Source organism: Falco naumanni, chromosome 9, assembly GCF_017639655.2.
Source record: "Falco naumanni isolate bFalNau1 chromosome 9, bFalNau1.pat, whole genome shotgun sequence".
Lineage (NCBI taxonomy): Eukaryota > Metazoa > Chordata > Aves > Falconiformes > Falconidae > Falco > Falco naumanni.
In genome coordinates this window covers 14962239-14984239 of record NC_054062.1, presented here as the reverse complement: position 1 = coordinate 14984239, position 22001 = coordinate 14962239, and the positions used below count along the sequence as shown (strand labels likewise).

General features: G+C 43.6%; 1 protein-coding gene across 2 annotated transcripts in view; it reads left to right on the top strand.

Moving 5' to 3' along the window:
* The window catches only part of NDST2 (N-deacetylase and N-sulfotransferase 2), a 136914-nt gene that overhangs the window by 75298 nt on the left and 39615 nt on the right, over window positions 1-22001 (top strand). The window contains exons 1-2 of one of the 2 annotated variants that reach the window (XM_040607023.1): window positions 8733-8779; window positions 9287-9341. The gene's annotated coding sequence lies outside the window, so the exon portion shown is untranslated. Of the gene's footprint in view, window positions 1-8732; window positions 8780-9286; window positions 9342-22001 lie in introns of those variants that run through there. The other variant, XM_040607021.1, reaches the window with a different exon arrangement.

The window sequence follows — 22001 nt, the reverse complement described above, 5'->3', positions numbered from 1 at the left end:
AGATGTTTTCCTGTATTTTGTGCTGCAGTGTGGGACATCCTTTGGTAGGGGGAACGTATAACTGAGGGTGAGCTGCAATTGTCAAGCAGATGCTAGGGAAAACGGAAAGAACGGTGGATTTTCCCTTTAAACACTTGAAGGTGCCCTTGTATTGAATGCTGGATGATTAACATCTGTGGTGACAAAGAATGACACCTGGAAGACACAACTTTGCAAGTGCTACAGTCCCAGCCCTGGCTGTGCCAGAAAAGTTGGAGTACACGGTTTGGCCTGTGCTCCGTGCCAGCCAAAAAAATCAGGGGGGTGCTCTGGGTGGGCAGAAAATAGTGCTGCGGGGGTTGGGAGCCAGTGGACTCCATTCCTACGGCTGCTGAGCATGTGCTTGGTCCCTCAGTTTTGTGGTCCTGTAAATCAGAAAAATTATACTTACCCTCTTTTAGGGAGAGCTTTGCTACTGTTCTGTTGACGCAAGGCTTAAGTGCTATTGTATTTAAACATCTCTGTTGTTCTTTTGACAGTTGAGTCAGACTTGAGTCTGGGTGAGGGTGAGATGGCAGAGCCTTTGCCTGGAGAAAAGGGTGGTTACAAGTACAAAGTGGTTTCAGTGTTGGCATTTGGGAAATTGCTTCTCTTTTGTCTGGTTTTATACTGTTCAGGTTGGACTGGTAGTTAGGCTTAAAGGAAGGAGCGAGAAAAGAATGTTTCCCATGAAAAGCCTTATAATCTGCCACTGCCTAGGTCCCCAGGAGCATGGATGTGTTCAGGGCATGGGGCGAGGGTTATGCACTTCACCAGCAAGATGGTCTGGTAAATAAAGCTGGACAAAGGCAAATTCTGTTTGCACTGCTGGGATAAAAAAAGGAATTTTCCCTCGACGTTTCTGCTGATTTATGAAGTAACTCAGATGGGGCATTGTCTCTGACTTTGTCTATTGTAAATCTGTTGAAACAAAAGGAAAGTGCATTTTCAAAAAATGAGTATAAAAATATAGCTTAGGAGTGTCAAAACACCTAAGCAGAGTGAGCCTTAACTGAAAGGGGTTTGGTTAGTCATGCGCTTTGCAAATTCTCTTTTTGTATTGAGGAGGGGAGAAGATCAGTGAGATGAAAATCTATGTTATTACAAAGATAAGAATGGGTTATGGTTGTGTCCCAAAGGAGAAAGAAGTTTTTAAATATTATTAAAAAAACCCAGCCCAGTGCTGTGATTCATCTGTAATGCTTAGACAGTTCCATGCCAAAAAAATAATTATCGTATTGTACAGCATGGTGTTTATATACATAAATGTATGTAAAAATACTAGCACAATATAAATTTAAATCCTGACCCTGTGCTTGTTGAATTGAGTGGAAATACTTCTCATGGTTGTGACAGGCATTGGATCAGATTCTCACGCTGACATGTAGATGTGGTCTAAAACTCAAACTGAACATTCTCCTTTTGCATATTTTTTTCTACCTGCCTTAAAATGGAGCAGAGTTGATTGCAAGTCTTAAAAAAAAAGTTGTCCCCCGCACCAGACCCTGCTGTGTTCTATCTTCTGAAACACTGTTTGATAGTATCCTAAGTGATAATATTGAATTGGCACGTTGCATGCTTTCTAAACTGACAGTTCGTGTATTTTCTCTCAAGTAGTGGAAGAATACTGTTGGTCCCGCAAGGGCATAGTAGGTCAGGGTTTTGGCTCAGTCTACGAGTCTAAAAGGCTTTGCACTTAGTGAAGCCATAAAGAAACCTCCAGCTGGCTGGATGCCTCTCTTAAAAACACAAGTGTGGCCTTATTCCACACAGAAGTGATGCCCAGGCAGAGCTTGTACGCCTCGATCTCTTGGGATGAGAGGGGAGTGAGAGGAGGGCCTTCACTGGTGTTCCAGTGGAGCCAGGAAAGTCAGATGTTTGCATGAAGGCACAGGGAAATTTAATCACTGATTGACTCAGAATCACTGAAAGGGTGTAGAATAAGATGGGGGAAGAAGGAGGCAGGCAGCAGAGAGCTTCTAACTTTGAGGTAGGAAAGGAAATTAAGAAGGGAAGTAGAAATTTTCATTTCGTTGCAAGCACAAAAGCTCCCTTAGCTGTTGATGTGAAGTATGGAATCACGGAGCTCTGCGCAGCGTTTTCCTTCCAGCAGCAGAGCACGGAGCTGAGTGCCGGCATCAGGAGTGCTCTGTACAGCTTTGCTTTAGTGTCTTTCTGGGTCAATGACTCTCAAACAATGCCGCACAGAGCTGCTTTAGTCACGCTTCCATGAGTCAATCTGTAAGTACTGACACTTCTCCCTGATCATAACCCAGTCTCCTAGAGAATCTGCAGGCTTTTTGGACTACTAATCTCAAAGCATTTATGGTGTTCCTTGAACTCAGGTTGGCTGATCATGTGTACCTTTTTTCAGATGCCATTCTTCCTGACAATTCAACCACAGTCAGATTGTTGACTTCAAAAGACCAAGTGAAAGGATGTGGCCAAGTCCTTGCACCTGTAGCATTGAAAGAATTGATACTCCTTGCATTGTTCTGGCGCCACTCTTGCAGTAGCCACAATCTGTAGTATTGTCTCATGGAAAATGAGGAGAAAGAGAATTACTGGTTCACTGAAAGATATTTTTTTTCCAGGCATAATGAACAATAGGATCAAGCAGCTGCATTGTTTATAGTCTTTTAAAATGGATTGCGTACCAGGTTGTTTTACCTCTGCATCCCAGAAAATAAAAAGGAAGAGGGAATGCAGGCGGAGTAAAGCAGCGCATTTAAATATTCTTTCAGACAAGCTTATGCGGTAGTGGGGACTTCTGTGAATGGATCAGGTATCTGTTTCCATTTGTGGGAAGGTTTGGACGATTTGAACATTTCTGTAGCCAACCTTGGTGGTGATTGGGAGCCCCTAGGGAGGAGGGAACAGTCTGTTCAACATTAGCGCGTTCCTCACCAGCTGACTGCACCTGCAGCCTTCACCATCAGCGGCCGGGTTTAGAGGCGTTTTGGAAAGCAGCGGCAGTGAGGAGCAGAGCTTGAGAAAACTGTGTGGAGAGAGAGAAAGCTGTCACACCCCGAAGTGTGGCAAACATCCTGGAGATACATGTCTGTTTCTGAGCATTGGCTTAGCAGAATTTGGGGCTGAACACTGGCTAAGCACGTAAAAGGTAACTGAGTAGAAGTTTTGGTTTCTTCTTTCCCCTCATTCCCCTGAAAGCATGATTTATTTTTACCTGTTCTCTCTTGTTTCCATGTATACAAGTTTCCTTCCTCTCACTTACTGAAAAAGGCAAAATGCTACTAATTGAACAGGTGTGGATACAGCCCATCTGGTAGCAAGTCCTGTCCTTTCACGATTTGGCTTCAACATACCATATTTATTCTTCCAGCTTTGGATTTCATTCAGCTTTGTGCATTTGCATCCAAGAAGAAGCCCTGTATCTGTAATTTTTATTCTGTTTATTGGATGGAGTATCTCTTCTCAGTATGTATCTTTTCTGTACAGCCGGCTGTGCTATGGCCATGTATCGGACATCTTGGAAGTTACTACTATGAACCTGAACGATCATGCAAGGAAAGCTGTTTAAACAGCACATTAGAACTGAATTGTGGGCAAAACTCGATTTTCTTTATTGCTGTGTGTCTTTACAGTCATATCAAACATGTGCTTTATACCTTTTATTTGGGTATAGATTATTGGCTTTATTGGTTTTCCCCTTTGTGAAAAATGAACAGTGTTAATTTTAATCAGTTCCTTGGTGCGGGGGTAATTCGTAAATTAGAATTACCGGTTCATAACATTGTAGGCACATTTGTGAGGCTAAGTAAGGAGCTGTTTGTACTTTGGGTTTTTCCCCCCACATAATCTTAGATGTTGGAGGAATCTCCGCTGCAATGTAGAGTGCACTTCACTTTATGATAAAAGGCAGAGATAAGACTAAGCATAAGGAGCCCGAAGAGGCAACACTGTCCAGATCAAATATTGACAATGATAAATGAAAAACGTAGAGAAGGAATTACATGGGCTTAAAGTTAGCAGGTTTCTGACTTAATTTGCTTTATTTAACAGAGGAATTAAATGAGATAAATGACTGTCTTCCTCTTGAAATTCTCCATGGTGGCTGTCAACTTCACTGTAAATTGGGGGTCACCATTCAGGCACAAATCCTTTACATAGCTTTCTGTTGGCATCAATTTTATTCCTGTGGGATTTGGCCTCCTGGGTGTTTTCAGGCCATAAATCTAACACGTGATTGCGTTTCATTAATCTTGTTATTTGTTTGCTATTTTTTTTTAATGCTATTTTTCTTAAGATAGCAATGGCTTTGTGACTGGTGTAGGGAAGATAAGGCATTGCTTTGTCTGTGAGAGCCATGGTTTATTAGGACCAGGGAAAGACTGTTACCAAACTGGGCATGTCTAGTTCTTTTGGGTGCTCTTAATTTTGAATGCTTTGGGGGAGGAGTAGCCTAAACAACCCACTAGCAGAATTGTTTAAATGATCTGAATGGGGTGAAAGGTTTAAATACAGTGCTCTGCTGCTTTAACCCAGTAATGCAGAGAATGCTCAATGCTATCAACTTAATTACAGCATTGCTGTCAGGAAGCAGTGGCTTTGTGGCAGAATGGAAACTGACAGTCTTTTAAGATCTAGCTATCTAATACATAAATCATAATTTTTCCTTCTTCCAGACCATTCTTTGCTCATTGAGGAACAGTCAAAGACAGGGGGCAGGAAGAGAGAATTATAGCAATGGAAGTACATCAGCTGAGAAAGCTATTTCCTTCCTACCCACCTGATGAGAGCAGAAAGCAAAAGAGAACAAGGAGAGACCTTTTCCTAATATTTTATTTGTAGTCGTTCCCCCCTTTTTTTCACAAATTTCTTCTCACAAAGATGGCATGATTTTAGCTGCTGGGCTGCAGCACTGGAAAGAAGGCTGTTACTGATACTTCCCTCCCCGCTGGCCTTGATTGCAGTTTGTTTGCTTTTTTGTTTGTTGGGAGACATACAGCTAGCTGATAGCAGCAGAGAAAAGGACAGAGGCAGACACAAATAGCGGTATGGTTTTAACACTTCACTGCCTGCATTGGCCTTTCCAAAAATTGGACTGCTGGAGCAGTAAGGGTCATTGGCATTTCAGAGCAGCACGGTTGCAAGCAAGCGCAGTCCTGATGGCAGACAGGGTCTGGGCCACATGCCCTCCGTATGATGCATAGGCTTACAGGGAGGAATCCTTTCCTCTGTGCAGACAAGGTTATGCCACGTAAGGATGTGCTAGATCTGAAGTAGGACATTGCCTGGATGATGAACCACGCTAAGCCGTTTGCTTTACATTGTCAGACTGATGCTTCTCCTTCCTCAGATGGCTCTGCCCTTTTCTTCTGCTGTGAAAGTTTCTCTGGTGAATTATGTTGAAGGCAGCCCATCGTACAAGAGGAGGGGAGGAATTTAAGAGATTGCTTCTAGAACTTTGAAAATGAGACTGCTTTCTCTTATCAGAAATAGGAATTCACTTAAGAGCTTCACTGGGTCTCAGAAACCTTTCCCCTTCTCAAACCAGTTCTGCTGGATGCGCGTGAATGAACCGTACAGGAGCTGTATGTGTCCAGGTAAACTGTTTTGATGGCAAATGTCCTTGATTAACTATTTCAAGTATATCCTTGCTACCTAATTTCCATTTCTTTCACTTCCTTGGAGATCCTGACAGGAAATGCAGTTTTCTCCATGGTGCTTCTTTCTTGAGTGAGCATTTGCAGTTCCTGATGGTGGCTTTTTCTGATGATTGTTCCTTGGTTTCATTCTTTCCCACATAGCTCTATGCTTTTTCTCTCCCCTTTCTCTATGCACCCGTTCCTGTTTTTTTGCTATTTGATTCCTACAGTCAGTTCATCCTTCCTCCCTGTACCCACTAAAAGTCACCCCTGTCTTTTTCTTGTCTTTGTGCAGCTTTGAACAGTAAAGCTACACAACTCCTTCAGTGATGTTATAAAGTATTCGTTATCCGGGAGGAAATGCAAACTTCAGGTGCCTGTAGTTTTTATTCTCTGTTTTATTCTTTCACGGAAATGAACTAAAAGTCTCCACCATTTACTGAGCAGGGCTTTCTACTTTCTGCTCACATCCGTGTAAATCTTTTCGTATTTTGACTGTATCGAGCTAACGTCTTTGTTTTCCCAGCGTATGCTTTATCACTGTGTATTTTTACTGTGCTTCTGATTTGGGGTTTTAAAATTATTATTTTTAAACTAAGGTTTGCCACGTTTCTTTGCTCTAATTACTACAGAGACATACAGAATATAACGGTTGTCTGTTTAGTGTGACATGGATTGTTTACCCACACTGGGGATAAGATCTTTATGGGAAAACAGTTCTGCTTGGTTGGGCTCCCGTGTGAATGCTGTTCTTCTGACTAAGTGGACCCTGTTGTATTTGATTAGTGTAAATATTACGGGGTTTATGCTTAGAAAAACTAAGCACCCTTCTCATTTTCCTGAAACCTGTTTTATCTCAGAATGATGAGGGGGACCACACACATCCTCTCATATGTGTCCTGGGCATTCCAGACAGCATCTGTTACACTCAGGTTTGGCCTTTTTTTCCGGAGTAAAAAGTAAAGTGAAACTTCCAGTGTGGCTGGCGTTTAAAGAAATAAAACTGTCAGCAATACAAATGTCATTGCTTATTAAGGCTCCATACAGCACGCCCGCTGACAGTCCTGCAGGAGCCTGCACAGCCAGCGCACAAGCTCCTGAGCTTTCCCACTCCGCTGTTATGGCTGGTGCATTTGAAACTAAATACAAACACAGGAGAAAGTACGATGCTCCTAGAGTTAATGACATCTTTTCAAAATCGTTTAATTGAGTGCTAGGTAGAGGTTTATTTCCATTAGTGAATGCTTTGGTGCCAAGGGATGCAATGTGGTGTTGCCCTGTTGGTTAAGCATTTGGGAGGTGGTGTTTAGCAGCTGTGGGTGATGGTGCTAACGTGTGCTGTGTGCTTCCCAAACACAAATCTGTGCGCTCCTCATGGACAATATAGGCAGATGAGTATATGAAGGAGGCAAATGGGAAATTGTTAGGTAAGGTTTTTGCCATCTCACTTAGCTTTCTGTGGAAATGACAGCAGTGTCATCCCTTAAATGAGCAGTTTCAAGCCACATTAAGGTTAAGGTTCTTTAAGATAAATCACCCAGTGAAATCAGATTTGGCTGATTCCAGTCATATTCTACTGATGGAAAAAATCTATCTGCTTGATACTATCACTCTGTTCTTTGTGTTTCATCACTGGCTATTTATCAATTATTGTGTTGTTTAAATTCCTCCTTCACCTGGTGTTAAATTCTGTCTCCCCTCTTACCCTACCCAGTTGTGTTTCTATTTCTATCGGTTGCAGCATGTCTTAGTGGAGAACTGTGGCACTGCGAAGGGGAGAAGTCTCTTGACCTCATTGATGTAGCTGTTGCTGAGCTTCTGTAAGTGTAAGCAAGTGGCATTTTTAAAAGCTGAAGAGTAAATTATTTGTAACTCACGTTCCTCTCTGAGTGTCTCACCTCCATTTGTGGTTTGTTGATCCTTTTGAGTTTTTTCAAGTCTGCTGTGTTGCGGAAAGTAAAACCAACTAGCCCAGAGCAATACTCCATCTTGGTCAAGTTGCTGCTTCGGTAACAGTTTGCATTGGAAAGTGAAGATACTTCACAGTGAAATATCAGGGGGTAGCCAACCCCGTGGGAAACTTGCATTAAATGCAATAAATTAGTTGGATGTTGGTGTACCTGCTTGCATGGGTCAGGCCCACTGCCCTAGTGGTACTTCTTGTGGGAGAGTCTTATCTGCTGTCATCATATAAATTCCACTGATTATGAACCTCCTAATTTGCTTTTTTCAGAGTTTCACTGGATTGACACAGTTCTGTGAGAAACACTTCCCCAGCTGGCTGTTCCTGTTGCAGTGCATCAGATAGTTGCCCCTCGTGTTGTTCAGTTGTTTTGCTGTTGCATGTGGCTGTTTGATGTTTACCCTGGTGTGTTGGGATCTGTCGAGGCCAGGCATGCAGGGCTTCTCATGCTGCCTTCTGAAACTATTTAGTGAAGAAATATAAGGATTATGGATCAGAAAAAAAAGAGGACAGTCGTGTTGCCAAGGGAGGCTGAGGAAGAGTAGGCGCACTTTTCCTCAACTAATCTTCATGTAACCAGGAAAAAGGAAGAGATAAAATCTTGCTCTTGCAAGTTTGTGAGGAGGGCAGGGAGCGGGGCGCGCTTGGTTATATTTACAGGCAGGACAAGCGTGGTTCTTACTTGTTTACTAACTGGCTGTAGAGGTATTAAAGATTATTGAAAACTCAAAGGTCAGAGGTTTTGCTGATTCAAGGTCTGTGAGCTGGAAAGCTGCAGGAGAGTACTCCTGTATCTGAGACACAGCTGATGTGGAAGAACTGCCTTTAGAGGCTGTCCAAGAGGTAAAATTAGCTTTTTTGCCCTGATCCTGTACTAATCTGTGCCCTCCCTCGGGGTTTCGAGGCTCCGCAGAGACGCTCTCGCTGGCAGGCTGCTCCGTGCGTGTGTACGCACACGGAGGTTTCCTGAGATTCAGTTAGCTTCACAAAGTACTTCATCTGTGTGATCGCTAGCCAGGTAGAGGGGTGGAGGAAGGGTGTAACTCCGTCCTTCAGTGGTTTGTTTTTGTTTCACAGTAAACCTAATGGTCCTGTCTGTTTTAAAGGCTTTGGCAATAGACTACACAGACTTTGTCACTCCACTGAAGTTTTACTGAACTGATTTAGCTGTGGCCAAGACTAAAGAAAGGTAGTGTCTTACAGTTTGCTTTGTTGGCTGTTTCAAAGGCAATAATATTAATGAACAGATGTGAGAAATCCCATTAGGACAATGCTGGCGTGTCCAGTTCTCTCAGCTCATACAGTGTTTCCTTCTTGTGTGAACTTTTTTTTTTTCTTTGTGAATTACCTCTAAATCCAGGTTCCTGGTTTGTTGGTTGGTTGTTGGGTTGTTTTTGTTTTTTTTTTCCATGGGCTTGTCTTTTCTCATCTCGCCCCACTCTTTCTCACTCTTGCACAATTCCAGGTTGCAGTGCAACCCTACGTCATTGCCTCATCAGTGCCAGCAAGGCTGTTGTCATGGCCTCATTCTGTCCTCACGCCACAGTTAATGTAATGTAATCATTACCTTGGTGCTGGAAGGGGAAGGTGCTCCTGCTAAGTAAATGTTTACGAACACTGATGTGGGCTAACATTAGGCAAGTGTGAGAGGAGCACTGTTTAAAGTCTTGTTTCTTTTTTATTTATTTTAAAACAGAACTTTGTTCCTGAGAGTCGATGAGTATTTTTCCTTCACCAGACTGTGATCAGAGGTAAGTGCAGAAGCTTTTGCATTGTTATGGGCTGACATCTCCAGATCGGTAAGGGGAAGAGCTTACTTAAGTCTTGTGTCAAAATGAGAGGGAAGGAATCGGGTAGGAGGCGGCACCTAGGCTTGCATGGTGCAGTGTGAGGCTGCACTCTTCCTTCCTCCCCCTTAAAATGATTTGCAGAGGAAACAATTCCATGTCTATTGCCTTCCAGTTGCATAGTTGTCAGCATGAAGTGGCAGACGAGTTAATTTGGAGCAGAAAGGAGTTTGTGATGCAGTTCCTGAGTGAGATAGGACTGGGTGGTTGCTTATTGCTAAATATTACTTGAGTTACTGCTTCCATACCTTGTGGACAAAACTTGGGGCAGTGTTGTTCAGTATCCATTAACTCTGCCTTTGAAAAGGAATGGGAAGGTTGTGGGCTAAAAAGCTTTTAAAGTTTCAGATTTTGCATTTCACAGAATCTCTGACCCGTGCATAACAGCTGTAAAGAACATTTTGGGAATGACTGTATTTACGTTGCTCCCAGCATACTAGAACTGCATTCATGATTTATACCCACAGGAAATATCATAAATGTAATTAAAAATAGCAATATTAGGTTGCTCTAAATTCTGTGCTGAAGGAAAGGAGTCCTACTTTTTTTCCCCTCAGTTCCATCTGGATGAATAGTGACAGAGCGTAATTTTTGTGGAGTTTATTTAGGACACATGTTTGAATACTGCATTCTAATGTAGCAAAAAAAGCCAGTCCTGTTGAGGTGCCTGATGCAAAACTTGTAGAGATTGAGGCTTCTGTGACATTTATGGATTTCGGGTGCTACAATACTTGGAAAAAGGCTGATCTCATCTTAAGAGTGGAAGTTGCTACAGTCGGTGCAGTAGGAGAGGGATGATGTGATCAAGTCTTGCCTCCATTGAAAGGTTCCTAGGTTTTTTACTTGGGAGGAACAGAGATTATTTGGGTTTGTGTGTGTGCTGGACAAGTCCAGATGAAATACTTTTTCATGCCTGAAGAGTGTTCTTAGTTACAGAATTGTCTCAGATTGCTTTGTGCAAGCAGACCATTATGGCTTCAGCTGGGCAGAAAATCAGAGGGCAAAAAAGGGAGGATGGAACAACGCTTTCCTTATGTGAGTGGACTGGGTTTATAAAAATGAAATTGCGGGAGCTAGTATTTAATGCTGAGCTCTAGTGTACAGAAACCGCGGTGGTGAGGAAAGGTGGACATGCTAAAACAAGGGCTTCAGGCTCTTCGAGCCCTACATACGCTACAGCTTGAAACTTCTGCTGTCTGTCAACTGGAAGCTAAACTTTAACCCTAATTTTCCTGGAAAGCCATAGACAAGTCTGATACTGTTGCCCAAATGATAGATTTCTTCCAGGGCTGGTCTCCCTGCAGCTCCAGCTTTCTTTTGGCAGCCTGTTCCGAGCCCCACTCACACTGCAGCTCAGTGCTTTTTCTCAAGCCTAATGAGTTCTCTGGACAAGGGTCCACAGGCATGGGTTGGATAAAAGGATTCTGGAGGGTTTGAAAAGAGGTAGGACCTATGTAGTTGGTGTGCCCCTGTTTCCGTAGCTCGTTCTTCCAGTGGGATTCAAATAGTAAGTCTTGTTTCTGGTAAAGGTCTTGTCAGTTTTGCAGGTGCAATTTAATAGTCTCTGAAAAGGAGCAAAAATAACTTGAAACACCTGATAAAGGTGTTTGTACTTGCAATACATTGTTGCGAGGGAGTAGAGTGGCAGTAGAAGCCGGGGCTAGTTTTGCATTCTCAAGAGTAGAAACAGAATAAATTAAACAAAAATCTGTGATGGAGTAGAATGAGTGTAATGATCACATCAGCATTCTGTCCAGCTTAAATAGTTGTGTAATTCCAGAGGCATTTGGTGTAATATTCACATGAGAAATTGACACACATTTCTACAAAGTGAGAGAGTGAAAATATTAATGGGGTGGATGTATATGTGACGTCTCAGCTTTAACAGCAAAAGGAGAAGAGTGTTCGATTTCAGGTACAGCCACCGTAAATTGCTGCTGCACCTTTGATGTCATTGACACAAAAGGCTAGGAAATGGGGGGAGAGCGAAAATGTAGAAATGGCAGCAGATGGAAAGGGAACCATGCAGTAGAATATACAGGTAGGCAGGCTTCACAGAATGCATTTCACTGTATGTGAAAGCAGAGTTATTGGAAACTGTAAGTTACTGTTACTAATTTAAAAGCAGACTTTGGGCTTTCCTTGTGCTAACCCATGATTCGTTCATCCTTAGCAGTGCGTACATACTGGTTAATAATGTTTTAATGTTTCCTACAGTGAGATGCTTGTGCCAATAATTTCCCACAGTTAAATAACAGAGAAAGTAAGAGTGCGAGCCACAAAATGCCTGTAGCTTACTTTTCAAGAGACCTTTATTTTCCTAAAAAGCTTTATTTTTCTGTGAGATACCTCAACTCTGTTTAGTCATAGCAGAGGCACAAATAACTTTTTTTTTTCTTTTTTCTTCTGTTGTGTTTTCATTCTTTTCTGATTCCTGTGCCTATTTTGCTCTGACAGTTGGTTCTAATAAGGACTTGTTTACCAGGTATTTCTTTGCAGTCAGTAGTTCTCCAGCTCCTTGTCTGGGGCAGGTTATAGTAACCAGTTCCTCTGAAACTTGTAGAGTTGATCAAATCGTTATCAGTGAGGTCCTGTGATCGAAACGTCTCCAGAAGTATGCTGGTTTTGCTTAGATGGTGTGTCTTCATGACATCATGCCACATTTATGCAACAGAGATGAATTCTAATGCTTGGCCAGGTTTTGGTCTTAAACATTTTAATTAGTTTATTGGACTGAAGTTCAAGAGAACTGGCAAGTTACTTGTGGATTTTTGCCAGTTACTATTTACATCATTTTTAAGGATTGGCTGTTGCTGAAGATGAGCTTGTTGAGTATTAAAGAGGAATACAAAAATTAAAGAAGTGTCTCAAATTGTAGGCACTACTAAGTGTAAAGACTACGTAAAGGTAGCAACCTGCACAGCAACACCTACTAACTTCATTATCCTTTCCTCCGTACAAGCTTCCTTTGTCCCCAGGCGGGCTTTGGAGGTCTTCTGTGAGGTAAGAAATGTGAGCACAGCTGAACAGAGACAGAATTAATCACAAAGCAGAAGGGCACAAGTTGAGGTGCTCTGGCAGGGCACGTTCCTCTCTTACGCATGTATCATCTCTTTGTCAGTTGAATGGCTTAACTGGCCCTTTCACCGTTCTCACCATGCATCTTAAATGAATATAAGCTTACAGTTGGGGAATGCTGTGTCTAATACCTTGAGCTTTTTTCTTGCTTTAACATGGAAGAGGAAAAGTAACACCTTATCGTTAAGTTTTCTCCTATAAATGCAAACACGTGTTCTTCCTTTCTTTCACTTTCTTCCATAAAATGATTCATGTGCTTATATATTACAAAACTCTGTTAGTCTCTCAGATTATATTTATTGGATCTGGCATTAAAGCTGTTGATGCAAGGCCTTCACCAAACTGCCAAGGTCTGGCTTAAGGCCATGCTTCAGGGCTGGGAAATCAGCTCAGGCTGTGATTATGGACAGCTTGGAGGGTTTCCCAGGAAGGACCTGTCCCGTCAACAGTTACAAGAGATGAATATTGTTTCCACTGACATTTTTAAATCTGTTGGTGCAGCCCCTGTGCAGCAGCCCCTTGTGAGGGCGCAGCAAGGGCCGGAGCTGGAGGGTGACCCCAGTGCAGGCAGGGCCTCGCCGCAGGCACAGTCCCGCAGGCTCTCGGCGCAGGCACAGCCGGCCGCCAGCACCAGGCTCTGCAGATGGTCCCAGGCATGACGGAGCAAGGAGGCTCCATCTGGGAGCTGGAAAAATGGGGCTGGAGACAAAGCTACAGCATGGCTCCAAAGCTGACCCAGGAGACATGGCCAAAGACAGGCGAAGGGTGCAAGCTGGAGCTGGGGGGTCTTTCCAGGAGGCAAGCTGCCTGCAGCCTCCGTCCGTTCAGGAGATGGGGCTGCAGACACTGCGCCTGCAGCAAAGCTCGGGCAAGGAGCAAAGGCCCAGGCCTGAGCTGAAATGGGGGTGCTGGACCGTAGGCAGGAGGGGCGCGTGGAGGTCCCGCGAGAGACCAGTGCCCTCGGAGTCACGACACCTCCTGCTTCTTACTGGGACAGAGGAAAGGTTACTTGCTGTGTGTGCTGTCGTCTCTCACAAGTGTTAGTGATATAACTGGTATATGTAACAAAGCCCCTTTGTTTCACTGAGGAGGGAGGAAAGGGATTTCCCTTATATGCTTGTTCTGGCCCCAGAAATTGTTGCTATCCCTCAGACAGGCCCTTCATTCCAAACAGGGTGGATGGATGGTGGCTCACTTCTCTCCTCATGCAAGAGTCACAGGTATGTTTTTCGGAATACAAGCCTCTTACTGTTTTTTCTTTGGGGTGTTTTTTCCTCCCTTAATCCAAAGATCAAGTACATCTAGACCTTCTCAAGAGCCACGCTTGTTTTCTATTTCAGTGGCAGGCCAAAAAAAAAGATGATATGACGTAGCTGTCTTCAACTGAATTTCAGGTAGGGTAGATGTCAGCAGTGACAACACAAACATGCAAGCCAGCTAGAGATTTACCGAAATCTGTGCAAATAAATTGAGCTTATTGGAGCTGAACAGATGGTACCTACACAAGTGTGCAGGGTCTGTCTCCTTTCTCAGCCCTCAGCCCTGCCTCGGTTCTGGCAACGTTCACCTGGCTTCTTAGGCCAGTGACATACAGTTGCGCCGCATTGTAGTCTGCCTTCTGCTGTGGCGTGGGTCTCTGTTAACCGCTGTTACAGGGGAAATTAGGACAGTTCCTCCCTTAACAAACAGCTATCAGCTGGGCTAAATGCACCCTTAAATCCTCTCCCATACCTTCTGAGGCTGCTCAAGAGAACAAGTAGTTTTCCCTCCTCCCTCGGTGATCCCCAGAAAATCTACTTTTTGTCCAAGTATCTTTTTGAGAAGAGCTAAGGTAATCTAGATTCTTTATCGATATTTGGGTGAGGAAGGATGGGGGAACTAATTTTTTTTCCCCGGTACTTAGTGCAGTATTGAAATGCCTCAGTAGCAATCAACCTTTGTTAGTATTTTTCCAGTGAATTTCGCATGCAAACCTGTTTGGTTTTCACTAGCTTCAGTGAGAGTGTCCAGGTTACAGCACTCCTGTGTGTTGTCGCTACCTGTAAAGTGAAGCAGTGGGCAGAGCCCTGGGAGACAAGACCTGTGCACAGAGATGTGTGTGTATGAGGCTGCAGAACTGGCTGAGAAGTTTGTTTGGCACATTACTATGAAAAGCACTGGATTTGTTGTGTGATTCTGTCTGCAGGTTAAGAATTGCTCAGGGGTAGCACTACCAATGCGTTCATGCCATATGGGGTGGTTTACAAATAAGGCTTCATAAAGAAAAATTTCCAAAGGATATAAACTGAACAAAACGCATGTCTTGCTATGTCTTGGTAGTTCCAGAGCCATTGAGGCCCCCATCTGTTTCTCAAGTGCAATCTGTGTAAATAGCATCCTAAACTTGAGATATTGTGAAAAATGTGTAGTAGGAAAGTGTATGTCCTTTTGACATGGCAGGGCATGAAAAGGTGTGTTTTGCCTAGCCATTTAAAGTCATTGTGAAGGGCTGAGTGGACACCCTCTTGTTTAGCCTAGTAGATGAGAGACGTCAGGGAGGATTATTGAGTCTCTCTTGGGGTATGAAGCCAGGATTTCAGTATAGGTCTCTTACCATATTTGCTTGGACAGTGAGATTTTACTTTTATTTATTTATTTAACTTTTCAAAGATAGGGCTCTTTACAAACAAAGGCCACTTATCTGAAACATAGTTACCTTGATACCGCATACCCTTTTAAGCTACTGAGACAAAGCACAGCAAGAGGTTTGGGTCTAACCAACATCTGGAAATTACACCATTACACAGTGTGACCCTAGTGAGGAGGAAATACTGCAACTACTGTTAGTATTTTTATAGCAACCACCATTCTTACTTTAGGTATAGAGACTATAAAAGGCCCATCTCTTCATCCAGATAGTTGGTTCTGGTTTTCAGATGGGTTTTCCAGATTGTGGGTGTTAGAAGTAGAGGAAAGATACAGACTAGTCCAGAAAGGTGCAGCAGGCACATGATTTCGGCCAGTGACAGAAGAGAGACTTACCTGAAGCACAACTAGACATTTTGAGTTGGCTTATGTTTTCCTGGCCATTACCCTAACACAAGTTACTTTTAAAATCTCTTGGAATTCACAGGTATACAAACATTGTACAGTAAGCATATTGACACCTTTACAGTGAATGAAAACTACTGATGATTGGCTTGGTTTTCTTGGTACCCTTTCCTGGAACCCCTCCGAAACACTCTGCTGTTCCTGGTGGAAAACCTCTGCCCTGCTGAGCCTCTGCTCACACTCAAAATACATTGAGTAGTGAATACAAAGATCGTGTAAAGGTTTCCAAGGCTTTATGGTATATCACAGCCAGCACAGGAAATGTTACAGAGAGAGTCCTATCCCAATCTTCGTGACCAGGGAGGCTGTCCCTGAACTGGTAGCAGCACACAGCATTTCCCCCTTTGTTTCCAGGGCACTTGGGAGACTGTCACCACGAAGTGACATCGAGCAGAACTACAGTCTGCGTCATTCCAGGGTAGTTAGGATTCACTGAAACATCACTAAACCCATACCTGCTAGCATGAGGATACAGTTGATGTACTTGCCTCTAAGTGATGCTCAACAGCAACTGAGCTATTTTTTACTCTGCTTGCCATTGATCTGGGGGACGGTGTGGAATAGTCCTGGGAGTTGGGAGGGAGTGGGAAAGTACGTGAGGTGTGGGTAGGGAGGATGGAGGAGAGGAAGCCTAGTCTTTCAGAGAGATGCTGAAGTTGTGCCTTTAGGCAGTGAGCAAAAGTTAATTGTCTTCATATACATGGAGCAGCAGTCATTCTTCTCTTTAACGTTTTCTAAGTGAATAAATTTGACAAGACTACCAGCAAGTGTCCAATAAGCCCAAATCTCTATAAAACACTGGAGGCTGGAGAAAAACATATGAAGTGTATGGTGAAAGCTTGTTATGAAAATCTTGGTTATTCTAAAAATCAGTTCTTTTGTTGTGTGGAGTCAGGATTGTACGTTGCCTTTGTGATTAGTAGAGTATCGAGGGGTTTCCAACATCTGCTTTTTGCATACTGCAGCTTGAATGGAAAGGGTTTGTTTATTGGCATAGATGGGAGCTGGAAGCTAAAAACATAAATGGTTTTAGGTTATGTGTAAATGAAAATTTTTGTCAGCATCGTCTATCTGCAGTTCACAAAGAGCCTTGCAAACTTCCAATGCTGCATTGTAGCATGACATGTATGTGAGAAGATGTTTTTAACTGAGGGAGAATAAAGACTTGACTTTTCCGTTAGATGTGGAAACCATCTTTTTCGAAGGTACTCACCATCCATTTAACTTTTGCTGATTGATTAGGACAGCAGCACTAGTTTCATGTGTGTAATCCTTATCCTTCAGCACCTTGTCTTTTATTTACCACTTAGCAATAACTATCTTAATGTCTGTGAGCTTTTCTTTCTGAAAAAATCAGTGTTTTTTTCAGTTTTCATATTAAATAAATTAATAAATGATTTGCTGTTGTTGTAGTGTATCTTCTAGGATTAAACAACACTGAGCCAATCATTGTGCCATTACAGGACAGAAAGGATACATAGTAGTATGCCGATTCTGATTTAGTTTTATTGATAATTCAAATGCAAATTCATCTACTTATAAGAAACCATTTAAAAAAAATTTGTACCTTAGCTTTCGGATCTTGTTCCTGTCCTGTTGGAACAATGAGAAAGTAGAAAATATCTTTGAGACAGACCTTAGGCAGCTACCTGGTCGATTTAGCTGTGAGAAACCAGACGTTCTGCAAAAGTGGGTTAAGTCATAGTAGATAACCCCAAGAGCCTGATAATTGACCCTTGTTTCTGATTTTACTTTTTAGCTTGTTACTGGCAGGATAAGGAGGTGCTTTGTTTGCTTTCCAACAGAGATAGCACCTGAATCACTGAGATTCAGGCCTCTTCCAGAGCTCTTCCTAATACCCTGTAATGTTCCATCGCATTAAGTTTTCACTGTCTTATTACAGAAGTGTTTGCTGTGCACTGTCAGCTCCTGTTAAAATAACTCCTCTAGAGATGTGTGCTAGTGTGTCATCTTGTCTGAAAACCCTCTTCTCCTCAATCATGGCTGGGAAAGGATACAACTTTTGAACACACCTAGGGCTTTGCATCTTCAAAAAGCAGAGCATGCTGCTGTGGTCAGAAGCGCCTCCTTTCCTCCCTGCCTTTCTGCTCCTTTAGGACACTGTTTTCTGAAGTAGGGAGCCCCTCTTGTGCCAGTCTGTCAGGGGTGTAAAGAGAGTTTCTCTCTGCCACCACCACTGTGACCAAACATACTTAGAGACAGAACATCATCTCAGAATTATGCATTTGATCTTTTAACATGTTGATTTTTTATTAGTGGTACACAAGAAGGTGATTTTTCTGTGTCCCTCTGCAGATTTATTCCAGTTTCCAGATTCCACTAATAGTGTCCGAGTATATTTACCTGGTGTGCTGTTGGGTTGGGTGGGTTTGCCCCTCTCCCAGATAATGAGATCAGTTCACTGGGTGAAACTGCAAGCCACGTTAGGGCAAGAAGAGCATTTCACTGCCGCTGAATGCATTTGCTGAGTGTAGTTTCCCTTGTCTTGTCAGCTTGTCAGTCTGGAGGCATGCATAAACCTGTGACAGCTTCAGAAGATGGCACTCTGACAGCTTGCTGCCACAGTTCAGGCTTTGCTATCGGTGGGCTCCCTTCCTCCCCTGTCCCCCCCTTGCCCGCCCGCTTGCCCTCCCTCTGCCTGCCTGCCTCTCTTTCCTGTATCTTCCCCTCCTCTTTCCCCTGTTCCCCGCCTCCCTCTACCTTATTGGTGTGGGTATAGGTGCTGCTCCTCTCCGTGGAGGTACCTTTTTGGTTTCCTCCTTGATCCTCTTGCCGCTGGAACAAAAGGGGAACTGGCTGCTAGCGGTGCAGCCCCTGTCCCTGCAGCCTGGGGAGCGAAGGGGAGGGAAGCAGGGTGCTCTGCATCCCTCGCTGCCCGCCCGCGCCAGCACCGAGCTTGTTCAGTCACTTCGCTAGAAATGCCTTTGAACTGCTGCCAGATCCCATTGTCTGCTGTGCAAATGGAGTTCAACGCCCTGCCGTGATTAGATGCACAGTGTGTAAGAGGAGAAGGGGATGGAGCTGTATCCCTACCCTGAAGGAGCATCTCAAATCTGCCATGAGCCATGATAATCCCAGTACTGGACCATGGTTCTCTGCCTTCCTTCTCCACACCATCTTCTTTACTTTCCTCTCCTTGTTCGTGGGATTTCAGGGAGTGACATGGAAGCTTTTTGGAGAGGAGCTGCAAGGCAAGATAGTTTCTGGGAAGAAGAGGGCTGTGCTTTTGGACTGTTTATATGGGACTCTGCTTTGCCCACCACCCACCTGTAGCTGCAGCATAATCTACTAGCTAGCGGGTAATGGTGCTAATGCTCAGCAGTGATGTGCTCTTTTTTAGCATGAATTTATTTACATTTTTTTCATTTGTCTGCACTTAAAATTCCAGCATCCTTAGGCCCACAACATGGTCTGAGAGATTTTGGCAACACTGAGTGAAAGGAAGGCAGACACTGCTACTAATCATGGTTCAGCCATCTACCAACTGTGCAGCCCAGCTGCCCTTCTCCAAAAAGGCCAGCTCACGTTAGATAAGATTTTTGCGAAGAGCAGCTCTCAGGCTTTCTTGCTTTCCTTTTGGCTCTATGTCTTTCCTTGGGTTGCTGACTGTCAAACCCCTTCTGAGAGAGAAACTTCACTTGAGGATTTCACTTTTTAAGGTAGGAATTTGAATCTTTGTGCTTATCTTTGCTTTTCCTTATCTAATTGTTACCTAGGTTGTTGCAAGAAAACATAGTTTTCTTTCATGCCTTGTTATTTGACTGCTTGTTAACCAGTCATCATCTGCAAGGACAGAGCTTTGAGAGGAGGATGGAGGAGCCGCTCTTCAGTGACTGCATTAGGCAGCACACTAAGTGGAGTTGGCAGGGCTTGTATCTTGCACTGATACGCCTGCTATGTTCCTTGCTCATTAGGCTCTTTGTTAGTTCTCTCTCCTCCTCCCTCTGCTCTCCTTTTCCCTCACTGATAGGATGCCTCTGTATCAGACCTTTCTGCTGGGTTAAATTTGGGTTCTGAGATGTGCTGGAGGAGGATGAAATCAGGCCTGTGAGGAGCTGGTGGCTCACAAATGCACCCGAATAGTGCAAGGAAGCTGGTGAGAGCCACATGTGTTTGCCTGGGCTACTGCTCGTGCTGCACTATAAATAGATACTCCGGGGACCCTTCATAGTAACTTTATGTCTTGGGTACCTGACTGGAAGATGAACAGACGTCAGCAGTATTGGTAGCTGATGAAATAATTGTAAAGACTAGAGCCATTGCAGATAGAACATTTTAAAAATCAGATGATGTCTTGCATGTTCCCTAAGGATTAACATTTCCACATTTCCTGGTGGTTTGTCACACAGCAATCCAAGTTCTCATTTGCATCCCAAGAGCAAAGCTACTTGTGCTGTTAATAGTTAGCAACTTGAAAGCTTAGAAATGGAATTTTTTATAGAAACTCTTTTTCCTTTCACCACAAACTAGTAAAAGAAGACCTTTTGGTTAAAAATGTGTTTGATTTTCATTTTTTAGTTCCTTGGGAAATAAGATTCACTTGGAACCCTGAGGACTTTCTGGTCATTAAGAAATGTCTTGATCATTGAGCTGAGATGTAGCTGCCATTATCCTGGTCAAAGCACATTAAACAGAATTTGGGCCTTTTAAAATGTGTTTTGATTAACCAGTCGAGTTCACACTGATGGCCAAATTGCAGAAGCATCTGTACTAAACATTGCAGATCTAGGAAGCAGGAGCTTGGCCGGGAGCGCAGGCCTGAAACTTCTCACAGGGCCCCTTCTATTAAGGGTCTTCGTTTTCCCTCTTAGAGTAACAAACGTTGGCAGATGGTTAGGCTGCTTTGTAGGTGACTGTGTAGATGTAGCTCTTGCTCTCTAAACCCTTCCCTCTACAGTGTGCCCACATGGAAAAGGAGACACAATTTTCAACTCCCTTCTCTGGTCTCTGTCTTCACTCCCAGCTTCAGCTCGTAAAGGATGAGGAAGGGTGGTGGTCTCTGCTTAGGTGGTGTCATATGGTTCAGGTTAGCTGCAGTTGCAGTGAAATTTTTTCCATATTGTATTAGGATCTGGCCTTTCTGTAGGTCATTCATTTCAAGACTCCCAAAGAGGCAATGAAGAGGTCTGTGTTGACAGGAGTGTTTAACCAACACTGAAGTAACAAAGGTTGACCTGCTGCTAACTCCAAGATTCTTGGGTCTTACCTCATTGCTGGAATTGCCAGACAACCTCCTATGTGGCTTTTCTGTTTTGATTATTTGAAATAAATTACTGGAAAAATACAAATTATCTTTCAACAACAACATTCTCTGTTGTTTTAAACCATCCAGAAATGATGTGTTGTCTGTTCACCTCAGATGAAATATATGCAAAAGTCATTCACCCCTCTGCTATCTTTCGTCACGGAACAGCCATTTATAGGCACCCAGGAAAATGTTACAGCGTGTCAGAGGCATTTCGTGATCGGACGCAGCCCTTTGCCTGAAACCACAGTTAAGGTCAGGTTGCACGAGCTGCCGTTCAGCCTGGTGCTGCCACATCGGTGTGCATAGCTGTGCCTCCGTTGGCAGACGGCATTCCGCACGCCTGGAACCTGCTGAAGTTCTCTTCTAGCAGGATGAAGTACCACCTGTAGTGCAGAGCCGGCTTGGAGCAGGTACCTCAGTAGTTATCCCCCTGTGGGGTGCCTGTTTTCCAATGCTTTGTGATGGAGTCGCCTAGTGCAGTGAAAGCACTCCGGTGCGTTTGAAAGCTGGGAACCTTGTTTTAGTCTCTGAAAAGCTCTAAAAAAGGTGATGGGATTCAATGAGCTTGTTGCAAGAGAGGCAATTGGTAATGCTCATTTACAAAAAATGTTGCTGGGCTGCTGGAAAATAGGAGGGGGAAGAGGCTGAGAAGGAAAGTCTGCAAACTAAGCCTCCTTACACACATTAGGATGAGCCCAGGCATGAAGCGAAAGGAAAACTCTGAGCTCTTCATTATCTAATACTCCCTTAGGGCAGTAACATACTCGCTGCAGAGCCAGCAAGCCAGGCCCAGGGGCTTGCAGGGAGAGAGCACACATTGTTCTCTGAATACGGCTGGTGCTGGAATCTTTCACTGCAAATTTGAAGCCATCTTTAATGCAAAATATTCCTCAAAGGGATTTGGTTTTGTTGCTTACCATTTCAAAAGCTTTCAATCCAGTGTGATGCCTTGTTCAGAACAAAAGGTTGTAAAGTTAGGTATTGTACAACAAAGGAGGCATAATCGTGGGTTTTCGTACCCCCGTGTATGAGCTGAGGTTATGCAGACCCTCCTTTTTGGAACTGAAAAAGACCAAATGGAGAAGTTCACCTCTCCCTGCTTTAGTGGGTTGTAGCTTTTCAGCCTT